The sequence below is a fragment of the Ornithodoros turicata genome, chromosome 1 (assembly GCF_037126465.1).
Source record: "Ornithodoros turicata isolate Travis chromosome 1, ASM3712646v1, whole genome shotgun sequence".
NCBI lineage: Eukaryota > Metazoa > Arthropoda > Arachnida > Ixodida > Argasidae > Ornithodoros > Ornithodoros turicata.
The window spans coordinates 56,922,092-56,927,393 of NC_088201.1; the positions used below are offsets into that span (position 1 = coordinate 56,922,092).

The 5,302-nt window shown below is 45.1% G+C and overlaps 1 long non-coding RNA gene across 1 annotated transcript; it reads right to left on the reverse strand.

Moving 5' to 3' along the window:
* Positions 1-3,597: 3,597 nt before the first annotated feature.
* Positions 3,598-4,709, reverse strand: LOC135399093 (uncharacterized). The gene is made up of 3 exons (XR_010424186.1): positions 4,650-4,709; positions 4,083-4,174; positions 3,598-3,662 (listed from the first exon to the last, which is right to left on the reverse strand). It is a non-coding gene; the product is annotated as an uncharacterized LOC135399093 (long non-coding RNA).
* Positions 4,710-5,302: the final 593 nt, after the last annotated feature.

Sequence of the window (5,302 nt, forward strand, 5' to 3'; positions counted from 1 at the left end):
GGTAGTGCTCAATCCATCGGATAGTTTTGCCATCGACTCCCAGCTCCAGTAGGGCTGCGAGTATGTGCGCGTGGCTGGCTGTGTCGAAGGCCCTTCGAATATCTAGGAAAACTGCTATTACAATAAGCTTATTGGCTTTTGCTTGTTGAACGTATGTGACTAAGTCTATCACGCAATCCATTGTGCACCGCGCTCGACGAAATCCAGCAAGTTGTTCTGGTAAGCTTTTGTTTTCTTCAAGGTACCATTTGAGTCGGTTATTAATGATGCGTTCCATGGTTTTTAGTAAACAGCTGCTGAGGCATATGGGGCGATATGATTCTGTCAGACCTTGCTGCTTCAGTGGCTTGAGGATGGGGATGACTGTTGCCTCGTTCCACTGTGGTGGAATAATGGAAGTCTCCCAGCTGGTGTTAAATATTTGCAAAAGTACTTTTGTGGCCTTGGGGCCCAGATTTGCCATACACTGATAGGTGATGCCGTCTGGTCCAGGGGATGTTTTCTTTTTCAGTGATTGTCTAATTGCAGTTTGAAGTTCTTCGAGTGTAAAGGGACAGTCTAAGTCTTGATTTGGTTGTCCTGCTTCAATCCGTAGTTTTATCAGTGCCATCCTCTGTGAATGTTGATGAAGTATACTTGTATAATTTTTTGATTTGGCTGTATAATGTCGGCGAGGAACCTGTCTGCAACCTCCACGTCTGATAAATTGTTGAGTATAGCAATTGATTTGAAGGGGTTCGTTTGAAGAGGTATTGAGCGCAGGCTCTTGACGACCTGCCACATGCGGGTAATGGGTGTCGAAACTGTGAGGCTGGAGCACATTTCTTTCCAATGAATGTTTGCGAGGCGTTTGAGATGCTTCTTGACGCGGGCCTGGGTAGCACACGCTTCTCTCCAGTGTTCGATGTCTCCTGTTCGCCGATATTTCCGTTCTGCGCGTCTTCTTATTGCTCGGAGCTCTTCAAATTCTGTATCAATTTTTGAGTATTTCATAGGGACAACTGTGGCCTTGGAGGTAGCTTTTAGATTTTCCTTGATGGTTTCTGTAAAATCAGAAGCGGTTGTCTCAGTCTTCGATGTCGATGTGTTCATCTTCCTGAAGGCCTGCCAGTTATATAGCATGGTGGTGCGTCGCAGTGTAGAGCGATGCACCTTAATATGGCTAATTAGGATCGGGATATGATCGCTACCTCGATGTTCCAGGTCAGTTGACCAGGTCAGATCATTTGCTAGATCCCGTGAGCATATGGAAAGATCCAAGACACTGGAGTATGAGGTGCCTCGACGGTAAGTCGGTGACCCATCGTTTAATATGCACATGTCGTACTCTGATGTTATGGCGTCAATAATTCTACCTCTCTGACTGGTTTTTGATCCTCCCCAGAGTGGCGAGTGAGCATTAAAGTCTCCGCAGAGCAGATACGGTTCTGTGAGGCGGCTAAGAAGAATGTCTATACAAGACTTGTCTACCTTAGCTTTGGGATGTATGTAGATGCTCATAATTGTGAAGGTATTTCCCATTAGTGTGATTTTACAAGCAACATAATGAATTCCATTTGTTGAGTTGGAAGCAATCAGTACTTGAGGGATATCCCTCCGAATGGCCAGTATTGCTTTTGATGATGCCGGTGCCGAGAGGTGGATTTGATACTGTGATAGGCGGCAAGATGGGCCTACATCGGCTTCAGAAAGTGCTAATATTGGAATAGGTTGTCTGTAGAGAAAGTTTCTTATATCACCAATTTTGTCTTTGAGGCCGTTACAATTCCACTGCAGGATACTTGTTTTGGTGTAGATGCTACTCATTCCGCAGTCTTCTAAGAATTTGCATTAGCTGTGTCTCAAATGAGAGCATCTGTTTGACTTCTGGTAGGTTTTGAGCGTTGGGGATTGCTGCTACGACTGCCTTGAGCGCTGCCATGAGGAATGGAATGATCGATAGGACTAGTGATGCCTCTGATTGCTCTTGTGAGGCGAACGGTGGTGGCGGCGGTGGTGGTGTTTTGGGGGGCGGCCTTCGTGGAAGTGGAGGTGGAACTTCCTTTGGGGCATGGCCAGGCTGTGCGTCCAGTGTGAGTTGAGACGACTTTGTGGTCCTCTTCTTGGGGAAACGTTGGGGGAGTGGTGGATAGTCCTTGTAGTATGTGTGAGGCGCTGGTGCTGACTTTGGCACTGAGACAGATGGCACTGAGATAGATGACACTGCTCGCGGTGCTTCAAGTTGATCTTTGAACACGGGAACTGTATCCCTCCTTTTCCAGTGGTCTTCTTCGCATGCTCCAGCCCTGATTGCTTGAACCGCTACGCGACGTTTAGGGCAGCCCCCATATGTGGCAGCGTGCGGCCCATTGCAGTTGGCGCATTTTCTTTCTCTTCGATTGGTGCATGTCTTGTGCACATGGGGCCCGGAGCAAATTTTGCACCTTTGTGATCCCCGGCAGTTCTTTGCTAGGTGACCGTATCGAAGGCACTTGAAGCATTGTGTGGGACTGAAGAATTCCGACACTTGGTAAGTGTCGAACCCCAGTGTAACTGAGTCTGGCATTTGCATATCGGACCTGAACGTTATGATAACGTTCTGTGTATTCCTTGCAACGGAGGATCCATCCTCATTAATCTTGAAAAGCCGTTGCCTATGTACTTCCACGGCCCCCGCATCCCTCAGGAACTCTAGAAGTTGTTCATCTGTGTACGGTGTGCGAACTCCGGTTATCTTCCCGATGTTCCGCGCATATGAGTCTGTCACTCTCGTCGTGACCGCGACACCAGCGATGCTTGTTAATGCCAAGAGGCTTTTGGCTGCAGGTAATGATGATACTGTGATAATAAGCGAGCCATCTGTCGCGATCCTATGCGTCTTGATCTTTTCTTGGGCTGCCATCATGACCTCTTTCGCTATGGAGTTGGGGTTTACACGGATGAAAGAGTAATATGTAATATTACTACCAGGAAATCCATTTCTTATAGATTACTGTTGTGAATGGCTCATCAGCGTCAATTTCTGTACGTTCATCGGAGTTCGCATTGTTCGGATTCCCGACACTGATGATTGTACTAGTGGTAGAGTGGTCCGAGTCGTATTCTTCATACTGATCAACCCGCGCTCGCTTTGCGGCTGTTTGCTTGCATAAAAGCTTCTGACGAGTACCTTCAGTCACTGTTTCTTTTGGCATTGAGACTGACATTTCTGTTGTCACTGCTTGCAATGTAGCCATTAGCCTGTCTGGCTAACCATTCGGTTCGTGGTGTAAAGCAGCAGTCGAACACACGTCGAACTGTGCGACAGTTTTTCGCCGCAGCGCTCGCTGCAGAAGCGGCGCCGTGGATCGCAGGTGCTTGGTGAGAATAAGTACACCTTACTTGAAAAGGCAATTGAGTAGAACAAGCAGCCGTGAGAATATAGGCCTAACGAGGAGCGCTGTGCTGATACGTCTGTATTCGTCTCGTCGTCGTCGTTGTTCAAGGTAGTGTTGATGTTGCTGTGAAGCAGGCTACTATGGAGTTAGCTACTTGTAGAGAGCAAGATGATTATTGGCTTTGTTGTGACGCTTTTGGAGCCATCCTACAGTCACTGGCCAAGACGGAACACCTATCTCAGTTGATGTCAGTTTATTTCCATTCGCCTTACAATGGTACAATTCTTGCTTCTGGAATGAGTAAACCTGCAAGAAGCGAAGAGCAACCATGAATAGGCTAGAATATAAAAAAAAAAAAAAAAAAACAAGCATTTGTCTCTACATGGCTGGTTTTAATGTGCACAAGCTGCACATGTGTTGATACGTGTCTGTTATTTCATACAAGGTTAACATAAATCTTCATCTAGACAAAAGAATGACAAGCCTTAAAAATGTGACTTCCAGGTAAACACAGAGCATGACCATGATATGAATATAGGTTCAGTAGTTCATTCCCTTAATGGAAACATGTGAATATCAAATAGTGATACATTACAATTCATGAAATGATGCATGCATAGCTTTTCATTTCTGGTTTCTTTTTTATAAAAGTAGTGCACGAAGTAGTGCACTACTACAAAATTTCTCACTTCACAACAGAACCTTATTATGATCTTAACAGCTCACCTCTTCGGCCAGGACTCCCTGGGCAGCAACATCCTATTAGCCATGTTGGTGTTTTTCTTTTTCGGAATCCTCCGTGCAGCCACATACCATGCCTGGAATGGAAAACCAGCTATAAATAACAATGTATTTGAATGACTTCCTCTTGAAGTATTTATTCTAATCAGATATGCTTTTGTGCCAAGTATGGTGCGCGGAGGCACATAAGTACAACATTTTCAGACGTTCGACGTAAGCAGTTCAAGGAGATCAATTCAAGTACGCCGACTTGCGCTTTTATTTTTGAAGAAATACGACGACAAATTTTAACAAATTAAATATGGCTCACAATGATACGAGTGAATGCTGCTGTACGGTGATGCATTGTCGGTATCTTATCGTCTTCGAATAAATTTGTTGTTCCTAAACGCGCAACCAACTAGAAACGGCGCCAACCTACGAACAGATACCGAGTTACATCTATTACAGGCACTTCGGCTGTTTTGATTCATTTAAATTACTCGTATGAGAATCCAACTATGTGTGGACAGCACACAACTAATCCAGACAATCTACGAAAGCATTACTCACCAGAATTCCTGCTAGACTTGGTCTTGGTCAACACTGCGCGATATACGTTGGGGCTGTGGCGATTCGTTCAACTCGATTTTTACCAGAACAACAGGCGCTGCTCGAAAGACAACGACGGAAAATAGAGAGCCGCTATAAAGTCCGCTAATTTGCACATTACAGCAGTACAAATCGATATATGAACACGTCGTAAGCAGCAACCACTCGCTCACACAAGAAACGAGGTACCCAACGTTGCTAGACACCATCCGAATTCCAAAGTGAGAGTAGCAAAACAACAAGATATCAAAACACGAAAGGAAGAGTATTGATCCCCCCTCCTTCTATAGCATGCAAAACGTGATTTGCGCTGAGATGAACATATATGTTGATGACGCGAGTAATTTTCACTTTTCACTGATCCAAAGAAGGTCACGTGGGATTGCTTGACGCTTGCGAAATTACAGCTATGAAAATGGCGAAACGAAACTTGTGAATCGTGCATTTGCTGTTCATGGTAGCTGCCAGAAAATCGAATCAAACTTATGGGACACTGGATTACAGGTATGTTGGCATCTTTTTCCTTCCTCCATATCATTTCACATTACACTATACGTGAATACATGGTGTCATGTCATGGGTGTCATGTCTCACGATGCTGGGGAAGTAGTTGC